This window comes from Phlebotomus papatasi, chromosome 3 (genome assembly GCF_024763615.1).
Source record: "Phlebotomus papatasi isolate M1 chromosome 3, Ppap_2.1, whole genome shotgun sequence".
Classification (NCBI taxonomy): Eukaryota; Metazoa; Arthropoda; class Insecta; order Diptera; family Psychodidae; genus Phlebotomus; species Phlebotomus papatasi.
In genome coordinates, this window is record NC_077224.1 from 37,900,442 (window position 1) to 37,914,342 (window position 13,901).

A 13,901-nucleotide genomic window follows, 5' to 3' on the forward strand; every position below is an offset into this window, starting at 1 on the left:
TTTTCTCTTCATAAATCATTAATCATGAATAAAATCATTTTGTTCCTTCACGAGCTTCCAAAACCCTGAAAGATTCTTATTTCGTAGAACAATATTACAAAATAATACTCTACAATTTTATTGAAGATTATTGCAGCTATTTGCTAAAATTAAAATAAATTTTCAAATACTGGCAAGCAAGCGGTAATATGTTGAATTTTTAAAAGGTGTATTACGGGCTCTCGTAAATCAAAAAATAATTCAATTGACATCTTTTATAGGACAATTATTTCATTGTAATTTCAACGTATCTTTTCTCTGCCTTAAAGAAGCCAATAGAACGGATTCAAACTGTTTTAGAAACATTAATACAAAAATTGTTGAAAAAATGTTGACTAAGCGCCCCTAATGTTCGTGTCTAAGGGCATTAGGGGTGCTGTCAATTGTAGTCAACATTTTACTAATTTTAATTTAATTTAAATATATTTAGTTAACATTTACGACCTAAGCCGAGACACGGCTTAACGTAATTATAATCAAAATAAAATTTGACTAAATTCCCATCACTTTCCCACTAAGTCGTTTCTCGGATTAAGCCGAGAGACGGATTAGCTAGCAATTGATGGAAATGTAATATAATCGTTATTTTGATTATAATTACGTTAAACAGTTTTTGGGTTTAAGTCGAAATTGTGTCTAGAGCATAAGCAACATATTTTAAAACGGTTCAAAACTTAAAAAAATAAACTATATTTTTGAATGTACGGTGAAAGCGATTTATAAAGATTCTACATATGGAAAAATTTGCAGAATTCATGTATTTTTATTTTGAAATACATTGAATTTTGAATTTTTCGACCTAACAGATTTTGTTCCATGTTCTCTTGTATTTAAACTTCTTATTCTAAAAGTGAATAAAATATGTATAGATCTTGAAATCTCGAAATTTTTATATGCCAAACAGTACGAGTTATCTACTTTCGGTCTTAGTTGACCCTTCTAAATTGGACTTTCTTTAAATACGTTACGTTCTGGTTCTTTTCACTTCTTCCAATAAGTGTGTTTTTTTCTGGTAAATATCCAAAATTTATCTTTTTGAAACATTTAGAATTTGAACCTTAAATTTTCTTTTCACAAAGTTATTAAATTTGTCACGACTTTTTTTCTTAGAATTTCAGAATGTGAACCTGATTTTATTTAGTTTTATAAATTTACTAAATGTACTTTTCTCATAAAAATGCATTGAGTAAGTTATTTGATAAATAATTTTTTTCGTAAATCATAGAAATTATTATTTATTTGATTGAAATATTAAAAGTTTTGAGATTTTCTATGTGTTCGTAGAGAAATTTTACATTTTACTTGAGGAATGTCGAAGATCTCTTCAAATACTTTTTAGCTTTGTTTTTATCTTTTTCTTTTAATTCATACGCAAGATAATCTAGTAGTGGAAGGTTTTGCACCTTCGTAACGTTGCAGGTTCGTAAATGTTGATTTTTTTCCAAGTTACTAAATGAATATCATCCATGCTCATATATTCTTATAGCTAATCCCATATATCTCACATTTCCTGACAAACTTGGGAGCTTAGGCCTTTTTTCCTGGGTTCTAGAAGCAAAAATAAAAAATGGGCCTAAAATCGTAATTCCGATGTGTATTATTTTATGCATTTTTTCACGCTTTAAGAGTCTTTTCGAAGAAAAGCAACGTTCCAAGTTATAGAGGGTTTATCAGGGTTAATATTTACCGTGAAAATCTTTCGCTCGAAGGAGGTTGTTTTCGTGGGCGGAGGAAATTTCACAAAGATTGCCTCCTCTGCAGGTTCGTAAAAATATCAGTCAATATTATTGACCACCAACTCTGAGAATTCCTGACTGTTTTGGGTCACACTGTGCACGACGCTCTGGATATTTTGACCCATCCAGAGATTCCACTGAACAAGTTGACAAGGAAATTGTGATATTAAAACATTTTTCAAGAAAATCTCGAAGAAAACACGCACTTTCACAGCAAAGTGAGATTTCATCAGATGTTTTTGTTTCGCTTCTGTCAAATCAAACATTAAGCCTAAATCTGCTTATGGTAGGTGTGATTTTTTCATTGACCATACGGTGCGTTTTAAGCATTTTTCATACAATTTGCTTTGTTTTCAAGCGGAGTTTTCCTCATTTAACTTTAAATTAATCACTGGTAATTCTAAGAATCACTGATGTTCAAAAAATGTTCAGTAAGACAGATTCGAAGTATTAGAGAAAATACGAGGATTACAATAGGTGCGATTGCTGCTTTCTGATTTGTGCAGTGATGAAACTACACTGTTTATGATAGATGTGATTCTTTTATTGCCACTTCGATGTATTTCGAGTATTTTTCATAAAATTTTCTTTGTTTTAAAGTGGAACTTCCCACATTTCATTTTAAATTGGTGGCTGGTCATTTTTGAAATCAGTTATGTCCAAAATATGTTCTGCAAGACTGTTTGGAGGTGTCAGAGAAAATCCGAGGATTACAATAGGTGTGATTATAAGAGAATCACACCTAACCGAGCTCTGAACTGACTGTCAGAGTGCAGGGAAAACATGGTTTTCCGAGTGTTAAAAAACATGTGTTAGAAAAATAGCTTAAAATTGATTTTTAATGCGTGATACCTCCTATAAATGGTGAAAACAAGTAGATGAAAGTTCCATCTAAGTAGTGATGCCCAAATTTTTGTTTCCGGTGTACTGTTTCCGGGGAAAATGAGGCCTACAGGGGTTGGAAGAAATGGTACGAAGCAGAGTTAAACCGGACACCTTCGTAAAAAATGCTACTACATTTTCATTTTCCTGTAGAGGAAAATCCAAGGACTTCCAGGAATTTTGTGAGGCAGACTTATGAAACCAATAAGTGAGAGATTTTTTTGATATGGTGATATAATTGATTCGGTGTGTGTGGCATTAAGTAAAAAATCTTAAATCTTGGACTCCTTTTTTAATACGAACCTGCAAAATCTTCCCCTAATTAAATAAATCATTTATTGCGTTTAATATTTTTTTATTTAATACCGCTGATAAATGAACCCATGTATGAATTTAAAAATAATATTATTCCATGAATTGTCGAAATTGAAATTGGAATTGGATTTTAAAAGCTTCAGACAAGCGACCGACACCTCAAATGAGTATTTAAATTTAATTAATATTCCATGGAGAATTTCGGGAATTGAGCGGAAAATTTATCACTTTTGTTTAAAGTTTTTCAGCAGGAGGAAGACAATATTATTCCAAATACCATAAGAACATGAATATGGTGTGTGAAGATTAGGGGAGAAGTTGACAATAAACTTTCTCTTTGTCTTTCGAGATGTTGTATGAGCAATTATCACTTTGAGGAATTAAAGTTATGCTTCGTTCGACATCTTTATTACAAACTTGTACCTAAAGAGTAATTTGATTTCTTTTCCATAAACGAATAATTTAATTTTCAAGAAGAAATTTATATAAATCAGTTCAGTAGGAGTTTTTAAAAAATGCCAATCATATTTTATTGTACAAGAACATCAAGTTCCCTGAGTGGTAATTCCGACATTTCTAACCAAAAAAAGATGATGCATAATAAATTATATTTATAGTGGGATGCTTTATTAGAATAATTTATCATTTTTTTTTCAATATTTTATTTTCTATTGATAAGTATTCCATGTATTTTATAATTTTTCCCCACATTGAAAGAAAGATAATTTGATTTTTTTATTATGAATTTTTAAATTAGGATTTTTTGTAGGAAAAGCAGCACTTTCCATTCAATAGTGTGAATTATTAAATTAATTTTGTGATTTTTGTAGGTTGGAAAATCTCTCCAACAAATAATTTAATTTCAGAACTAACAAGTTGCTAAAGCTAATAAATTCTGGTGTGAAATAAATCCTATATACACAGGAAGTTTTAGCAATTTATTTACACATTTGCCCTAAGGTTTACTTTTTGCATTTTTAATTTTCCTACACGATACCACAGGAAAACTGTTGAGATCTATTATGTTAGATTTTTTAATGATGTAAGTTTCTATTCACTGAGTACATCCACAAAATCATCAAGCAGAAAAATATACAAAATGGTTTTAACATCGAGAAATTTTCTCAGTGAAATATTGAATTAAATCCGTGTTCAAAAATGTGTTACAATTTTCCACGATGGAGAAAAGCTCTGGATAAAAACACCCACCAGCAACATGTCACAAAAGCCGATTACAGTGTAATGATCATTTAATACACATATTACAATCTTAACATATGGCCATTTAATTAAATTTATCGAACACAATTGCCGGGTAATTTACTAATTTTTCCTCATGCCCACATCCCACGTCCCCCTATTTGCTCACCGAAATTGAGGACAATTTTTCAGATGGCAAATTAATAATATTGGAAGTATGAATTATTGGCTACTGAATAATTAATGGAGTGTTCGTGGCAAAAGATAGAGAGAAGTTTAGTAAAGTAAAGAAGGTGGAAAGATTCCCCTTCGCAATCGAACCAATAATCAGTAATTGAAAAAATCGATCCTTGTCACGTCTTCCCCAAAAATAACAATGTGTTTGGGAGAAACAAGTACTTGATAAATCCTCTAAGGGCTAATCATTACTACTCACAACTGACTTTGAGAAAATACGGAATTTTTGTATGCTTTTATTTCGGTGGCAGCCAAAATCCCGAAAGCCAAAATCCCGAAAGCCAAAATCCTGAATGTTCAAAATCGTGAAAGGGATGAAATTACAGTGCCCGCTTTCTAATCCGGATCGGCGTAATCCGGACGAGTTATCGACCGTTACATTTAAAATAATTTTGAGGTCATGGTATGAATGTGTGTTCAGCAATGAAAATGAATTATCGTGTGATGTTTTTGTTTAATAAATGAAGTATAATAGCATATTTAGGATTCTCTAGTTATGTCTTTTTAAGCTTCTTTAAAACTTTTATTCTAATTCTACAAAAAACAACTTGTATTATATTTTCGAGACGTTGAACAAATTCAAAAAATCCTTCCGGATTACGAAGCAGACATCTGACATATTGTCTCCCAATCATCCGGATAACGTAGCGTCCACTGTATATGGATAAAAATGCATGTATAGAATAATTTCCCAAGATACAGAAGATTTCCCTTTGCCTCCAGCAATCGCAGGTGCAATCGTGAGAGTAGCTATGACACTTTTAAGAATTCGGGATTTTGGCTTTCGGGATTTTTGCTTTCGGAATTTTGACCGGGACCCTTTTATTTAATATGCTTGTTCATATAAACTCTAAAAAGTGCATAGACATAATTTCAGTTGACTTTCATTATCCTTAAATCACTACGGTTCACAATATAGTATCGTTGATTACATCTTCTACTGTCGTATCTGCATTTTGACAAATTTTCAACATTTTTCTTTTAATTTCAATCATTAGCTGAGATTCTTTACAATCTCAGCTTTTGTGGTCTGAAGTAAAATGCGACCTCGTCTGATCGCGCTCATACTTTGTATACACGTGTTGACACTTTATCGATCATGAATAAGATATGCGCTAACAATCGATTATTCGTGTCCGGTCCGTCCTGTCCCATCCCGTCCCGTCCGTCGTATAATCACTTTTGTAGCGAGAACAGTGAGAGATATCGACAAGCGGTTTTCGGCAAAGGTAAACTGTCAATGGGTGGCTAGAAGTAGGTGATATCAGATTCAGTCTCCTTCCGCCCCCATCCCCATCCACTATTTTGGAACACACTCAAATTTTATTTCTCAATAACTTATGCTCTAGACACACTTACGACTTAAGCCGAGAGACGACTTAAGTAGAAAATGATGGAAATGTAGTTTAACCATTATTTCTAATATAACTACGCTAAGCCGTCTCTTGGCTAATCCTCAGGTCTGTCAAGGCCCTTCTTACCCCTCGTATGATATTGATCGATCTCAAATTTTAGTATGTTATAGCTTGGACTTAGAAATTTCGATAAAAAAAACTTATGCCCCTGACAACAGATACAGTAGAGTCTTCTAAATTCGAATGCTCGGGGGGTATTTTGACATTTCTCACCTCCTAAATTCGAACAATTTTTTTCAAAACTAACAGAATTTATGTGAGATTAAATTGTACTTTGAATCAAATTCCCGTACTTTCTCACAAGTCTTAGTGGTAATACACTTTCTTTTTATTTTATACGATCATAATGTAAGGAAGAAGCACGTAAATATGATTTTCATTCATCCAGAATACGAATTTTTTAACATAACCCCAAAATTGACATTTTGAATCCAAACGTCGTTCGAATTTGAGAGATTCAGATTTGAGAGACTTTACTGTATTGCACCGCGACTTTGACAAGTTGCTCGCGGTTACTCTCTCTTCAGTAAGTCAATTTCCTTCAGGAAAAACGTGCCATTAGGTTTCACTGTCTCTATGCAAAACCGTATGGAAAATGAATATCGAAGAGGCCCTTACCTGACCCAAACTATAATTTAATTTTTAAATGGCCATATTTCTGGTTCAAATTTTGGTGTTTTGGAAAGCTTTCGTGAAATGCTACAGTTCTCCGAAAACCCCAACCTCAAACTCTCGGAACAACCAACCAAAATCGATTTTCGAAAATTCGATGTCAAATATTTTCTAAACTAGAAAAACCTGAAACTGAAGACAAAACCTTTCCAATGTTTGAGTCGTACTAGGGGAATGTAGGCATGGTTCGCACAGAGTGTACCTTCAAACGGATGCCAATTTTCTTTTTGTTTGCAAAGAGGTGACTTACCATTTCTCATCTCGTTTCATGAGCTTAAAAATGATCTATCTTCTGGCTAAGAAATGACGAACTAAGTCTTTGCAAACAAAGAGAAAATTTGCGTTGTTTGAAGATTCACTCTGTGCGAACCATGCCAACATTCCCCTATTGTCATTTCGTCAGTTAAACTTTTCAGGAAGCGAAATTTTCAGTTTAGCTTTATTTTCCATAAAATTGAGTCCGAATGTAATACTTTTGAGTCTAAATAATAAAAGTGACACTAATTTACTGTAAATTAACTCGAGAAATCCTTATAAAATTATTATAAAAAGCTGAGATATTAAGATATAAGTCGGAAGAAACATAACAAAATTTTATCGCAACTTCCACTGTTTATAAAGACGAAATTTCCAATGTATGGAAGGAAATCTTGGAAGTTACGACAATTTTCTAAAATGCATTATATCAATTTGAATTATTCCAATGATAATAAGCGCCTTTATTTGACTAAATTAGGCAATTAAACTGTTATCCGTGACCCTAAAAGTTTTTATTTTATAATTACTTTGTAATTAAAGAAGACGTGTGAAAATTGATACGCCGTGATGACCTTTGGCCGAAACAATTAGTGAAAATTTTCCCCAAAACCTTGTCTGACAGGAAATTAAGAAGAAAACATTCTATGATAGTTTTTCTAAAAAAAAATCAAATAAGGGAAGAGCACCAGTGATCGGCAGTGTTCCTCGGATCGTAAGATTATTACCATATTGTTGCACCAATTCAAATTAATTTTTAAAAAAAATTAGGTATGTTTTACCATTTAACTCTCACAAGAATGAAGTTCATTAGTTCAGATTTAATTTATAAAAACAAATTTCCGTGAGACACCTGATTAAATTCGTGACTATCCGAGGTACTGAGTACACAGTTGCAATGACATCCATATTTTTTAATTTATTGCAAAAGATTAAAATTTAAATGCACAGATATAGTTAAAAGGATTACTAATATATAGAATAGCATACATAAAAATACCAAATAGAATTTTTAGGCTTATATTTTCAACTAAATATCGAGTACGTCTCTTAATATTCCGATCCGGGGTTCTCTTCCCTTATTTCTTTCAAATACATAAATTTTGTTCGTCTCATGCCGTTAATATAATATTAGGTGTTTTGAATTTAAACCAAAAAAAAGATAAAACTTTTGCAAATAATCAAAACAGTGAAAATCCCAGATGAGCTTATGTTATATGAGATTTTTCACAGGCAATCTTAGAGTGGTTCAACTCTAAATGCATCCAAATTCGATTGCCAGTTGAATTTAAGAGGAAATAAAAGTTTACAGCGAATTTTGTCCATTTCGTTCTTTAAGGCCGCTTCTTTTTTCTTAAAATTCATAATCGAATTTGCATCCATTCCAAGTTATATTCACTTCGACATTGCTTTTGTCAAGTTTCACATTATATTTTTTTAAGTTCAGGAAAATATGCGTTTTAATTTTATTATCAGTTTTATCAACAAATTGTGTAATATGGTTGTAGTGGCCAATGAATGAGGAAAAAGCCGTATGTAAACAAAATGAAAAATATGCATCTGAAAAAATATTTTTTGTTTCAGTGAGTATATTAATGTTTTCTTTTTGCTTGGGAATTGTGGAAAATATAGGGCACTTCAGGTATTTTATATTATTATAAAATGTGTAGAGTGACAACAGGACAAGCAATGCTATTACATAAATATCGCAATTGTTTACGTCATTATAAATCTCTTTATACACTAATTCTTTGTGTGTTCAACAAATGGTCAGGGTAGCATCCCTTAAATTAATAAATTTTGAAATTTAAAGGCTTAAAATCAGTTATTTGAAGCAAATAACTGTCTGCGAACTCTCGGCCGTCCTTTTCCCAAAAAAGGAAATTTTAGGTATCATATTTTTTACGGTGCTATCATACTAGGATTTTTCACAATTAAATTTTAAATTGAATTCAGCAAATTGAGCATTAAAATTGCTAGAGCCACTTGAAATTTTTCATAGCCAGGACACATTTTTGCGAGAAATTTGCTAAATTCAAAAAAGCTGCGCACATTTCTAGATGTTTTATTTTGTCATTTGTGATTTTGTCACATTATTAGAAAAATGAGTGAGTCCAGTGATGAGAAAAGAAATTTTCCTACTTTATGTAGGATACATGTTCAATAAAAATGTATCTCAAGGTAAAAGGAAGAGATTGTGGGCCAGAAAATGGATACAAGAGAGATCTGCCCATGGATTCATTGAAAAAATGCATGATGATATCGCAACTGGTGATTTTTTTGGACACAACAATTTTCTTCGTATGGCTACTGAAGAATTTGAGGAACTACTTCACATAGTTGGACCTCATTTGCAGAAAGAAACAACGAAAATGAGGGTGCTTACATCGCCTAAAATTGGAATTGTTGAGCAATTTTAGCATTTTAATTTGCTGAGTTGAAATTAATTTGAGCAACCACATTTATGCTAATTTAGCTTTATGCTTTATGCTATTTTTATTAGTTTATATCAATAAATAAGCGAAAATCTATTAATTCAAATGATTTTTAATGCAAAATAATACATAGGAACAATTCATCTGAAAATTATATTAAATTTACAAATTGAAAAAATCCTAGTGTGATAAACCCTAGTGTCATTTGTTAATTTTATCCTCAAAATTAAAATTTAACTGATTTTTATTCAAAAAAAAAAAATAACCAAAAATTTGTCGATTTTTTTAGTTGCCATGAGTGGAGACTTTATCTTTTGGTTTCCTGTAGTTCTTGTTATTCTTTTACTGTTCTGTAGCTAAGGGAAGAGCACCAGCGATCGGCAGTGTTCCTCGGATCGTCAGGTTATTACCATATTGTTGCACCAATTCAAATGACTTTTTGAAAATTATTAGTTACTTTTTACCATTTAGCTCTCACAAAAATGCAGTGCATTAATTCAGATTTAATTTATAAAACCAATTTTCCGTGAGACATCTGATTAAATTTATGACGATCCGAGGTACAGAGTACATAGTTGCAATTACATCTACTTTTATATTTTATTGTAAAAATTTAAAACTCAAATGCACGTATATAGTTAAATGGATCACTAATATACCGATTAGCATACACAAAAATACCAAATAGTATTTTGAGGCTTATATTTTCAACTAAATATCGAGCATATCTCTTAACATTCCGATCCGGGGTGCTCTTCCCTTAAATATAAAAATGTGCCAATTAAAAATTGACATAAAATTTGAGTTAAACTCAATTTTTATTGAGATGTAACACAATGATTTAGGTTTATCTTTTAAATTTTATTAAGTACTTTTATGGAGATTAATTCAGTCTACTGAACATAACAACACGAGAAATAATATTTTAGAAATACTTTTTACCATATTGATTCTCATTTTTTAAGTTTTTGAAAAATTGTGTGTTATACTAATCTAAAATCAAATTTGATTAGCATTCTATTTAGATCTATAAATAAGAATTGACAAAGAGAAAGTCAAGGATTTTTAATTTTCTCTGCAATCTTCTTAAATGCTAATTATATAAATTACACTGATTGTAGTAAAGATTTAGATTTTTCCAATCAAAATTTAATTTTCACTGATCGAATATGATTTTTGTGCTTATCTGCTAACCAAAATTACTTAATCCAAATTGATATACAAGCCAAATTTTTCTATGAAAAAATACTAAAAGAAAATCTGCTAAATCCTGCAATTAAAGCCATATTGTACCGATAATTATACACAATGAGAAGCCCCTGGAAGTACTTGCTTTCATTTTCAACCCCTTTCTTGTGAAGCAAGCCGAAAAAATTGGTTTTAGACACAGCCGTGGGAAAAAAGGTGTTGAAATTCCTCTGACCTTTTCTCATTAGCACCGTTGAAGTCTTATATTTTATATTATATAAAAAAAATTCTTTACGTCTTATTCAGGCTGACAAGGGTGCAATAATTAAATAGACAAATTGATATGGAGTCTCAATATGAATTTCAAATGAATTTACAATTCACAATTCAACGCACCAAAAAAAACTGCCAATTTCCACCAAATTTGATGATTTCTTCCTTCCTTTGGCTAACTTCCTGATGGATTTTATTATCTTAACACACTTCCTTTCACCTCCACAATCACAATTAAGTGGTTATTTTTTTTCTTCACTTGAGACCGAAGGAAGTCTTCCTTCGAAGAGAAAAAAAGAAACTAAACAGTCACAAACTGTCTTCTGGCTTTTTTTGGGAGAGAAATTCCTCAACACTTGGAAGCTTTTTCGGGGGAGACTTCTTCACTTTGGCGCCGTGTTGGAGCTTGTGTGGCTCTGATATTGTCACAGCGTATTTATAAAGCTCCACCGCATCAGCTATAGTGTCTTCCACTCTGCAGATTTCCCCACCATGGCCCAACAGGTGTGTTCACGCGCAACTAAACTTCTGACCACGAACTGTTCAGCGGGGATAAAGCGCGCGCGAAAGCTTCCTCATAACTCAATTAGGGGTATATTTTTTCTTTTTGTATATTTTTTTAATCCTTCCAGCAGGACTTTGACGAAGTTTGTTTGTCTTTTACATCAATCTTCAAGCTGTTCTCCTTTGATTTCTGCGTAACCTTCTACCAGGAAATTTTCTTGAGGTAGAATTAGACTTTTTGAGATGAATCTTTCAAGTTTCTTTCCAAGTATTTCTTGAATTTACATATCTAAATTGAAAGAGTTATTCCAAAGCGTGTAGCTGAGCTCTTCTTGACTGTTTTTAAAGTCATTTAATGCTAAAAAATATTAAATAGCATTATAAAATGCATTGTTTATGTAAAATATTGTTTTACAATTTCAATTCTTTCTTTTAAATTGACATTCACTTGAAAGGATAAAAAGAAGTATTTAATAAGATTACAAATGTAATGCAATATCGCCGTCTTAATGTTGGCGATCAACTTCGAGAGTAAAATGGCAGCAATTAGTTCATTTTTGAATTTAATTAGGGTATGTGTACCAAATTTCGGACAGCTTGTAATTTCGACCACGTTTTTGTTCCTCAAATTACTATGAATTTTTAGTTTTGCCATGCTATGGAGATTATATAATGCAAAAAAAAAAAATGTCACTTCGACGAACGAGATGTTGTGAAAAAGACTTTGGAAGAATTCCAGAAAGGCAAGGAACTATGAGAATGAAGGTGGCGAAAATATGCCACAAAAGCTATGTCTACATTTTCATTCATTTTAAAATCTATTAAGAATGTTTTTTACAGAAAATGAAGACAATAATGTCTACAAGGTACCAAGCAACATTCCTTAAAAAGAAGTAACAAAAAATTCAATTTTTATTAAAAATATTACATTTCAAACTGGAGACACTTGCATGCAACTAATGTCGAAATTTGGCAAACTTAAATTACTTTTAGGGATAAAAATTTACCCTGAGCGTTATCCAGATTTAATTAAATATTTTTATTCCAATAAATATATTCCTGATTGGCTCATTCTGAGATAGCATAGTATGGAATGGAACCGTCGATATAGGCCTTTGCAATTGGTAAGAGCGTTAAGCTTTTGGGCGATGTGAACCCCTGGCTCGACTGTCACAGTTGTGAGTTCGAGTCCCGCACGGTGCAAATGATTGAGGCGATTGAATGGACATTTTTCACGAAACATTGTAGACTGAATAATAAATTTGTAAACTGAACAATGTATTAAATGGCAATAAATAACATGGAAATAAATAAATAATAATATATACCATAACCAACTAGGCAACGTCGTTGACCTAATATAATTTATACACAGAAAAAAAAATTTCATTAAATTGTTTGTAAATGTTTTTGTATTCCTTCTGGGGAATTACGAAATGTTTCGTTGATTTTATAACCCACAGTAAAGTTCGTAAAAGCTTGTATTTTTTTCATAAATATCGTTCGTAACATGATCCCATGACGAGAATTTTTACAAACATTTATGGGCAATTTTTTGTAAAAAATTGTTCAGAAATTCTTATTTGTCTGACAAAATTTTACGAACAAATGGCAAAATTTTACGAACATTTTTTTATGTGTTTACGAACATTTACGAACAAATAATTGTAAAAGAACAAAAATTCTCCAAGTAACCAATTTATCAACGATGTTTGTGAAACTTTTGCGAACTACTTTGTTGGTGATACGATTTACAAGAATTTCGTAAGTCCCCAGTATGAATTATAGCCATTTATGAACAATTTTATGACTTTTTTCTGTTTAGGATTAAATATTAAATTTCAATATTGATTAGATTAGATTAAATTTCAATATAAATATTCAATTCTAGATTATTTGCAGAGGGAATCAAATAGTGCAATGCGTCCTAAATTTCAGGATTAACACCAAACTCTCAACCTATTTTTAGACACCAAGAATCTGAGACATCTCTTAAGAAGCAAAATAGTAACCAAAATGATAATCCCATGATAGTCGGATGGAAGAGTTATTTAAACCCATAAACAGAAAACTTTCCCTGAGCTTTCGGTGGCCTACATACCTTCTTCAATGACTACAGAACAATTTGATTTCACAAAATTGCTTTAGGATCATCTCTATAGTTTTTTTCATTCACTCGAAAATATCAGGTTTCTGGAGCTTTATCTTGCCCAGGAAAGAGATGTCTTCATATGAATTCTGAGTCACAGTTACTTAATTACAATACTATATCTTTTTTAAGTACTAAACTAAACAATTTGTTTAATTAAATAAATTTTTTTTGACTGCTAGCTTTCTTTCTTAGCCCGTTTTTCTAGTGATCTTTGTGTGGGAAGGAAATTGGAATTTGTTCCACCCCTACTAAAATGTAGCTTTAAGAACTATAAAAAATAAAATCTGAATGCACAATATTTAATTTTCACGGTGATTTCAAATTAAATAAAATGGAATATGATAGAGTGGGTACACTGAGAAAAAAAGAGGGTGCGATTAACATTTTTCCTCAGAAATTTAACACTTTTTAGGTGTAAAACTATATCAACATTTTTTAATGTTAATTTTACACCTTTTTAAGGGAATTTACACGAAAAAGGGTAACTTTAACCCCTAATACATAAAAAAGGCTAAAATTTACACCGATTTCGGATCAATACTGCAGGGTAAAATTAACATTTCCGGAATGTTATTTTAACTTTTTCTGATTACTCTCA

At 31.5% G+C, this 13,901-nt stretch overlaps 1 protein-coding gene across 2 annotated transcripts in view; it reads right to left on the reverse strand.

Annotated features, from left to right (window-relative positions):
* Window positions 1–11,071, reverse strand: part of LOC129805564 (short neuropeptide F) — a 48,667-nt gene extending 37,596 nt beyond the window's left edge. For both annotated transcript variants that reach the window (XM_055853560.1, XM_055853559.1), the window contains exon 1: window positions 10,771–11,071. The gene's annotated coding sequence lies outside the window, so the exon portion shown is untranslated. The remainder of the gene's footprint in view (window positions 1–10,770) is intronic.
* Window positions 11,072–13,901: the final 2,830 nt, after the last annotated feature.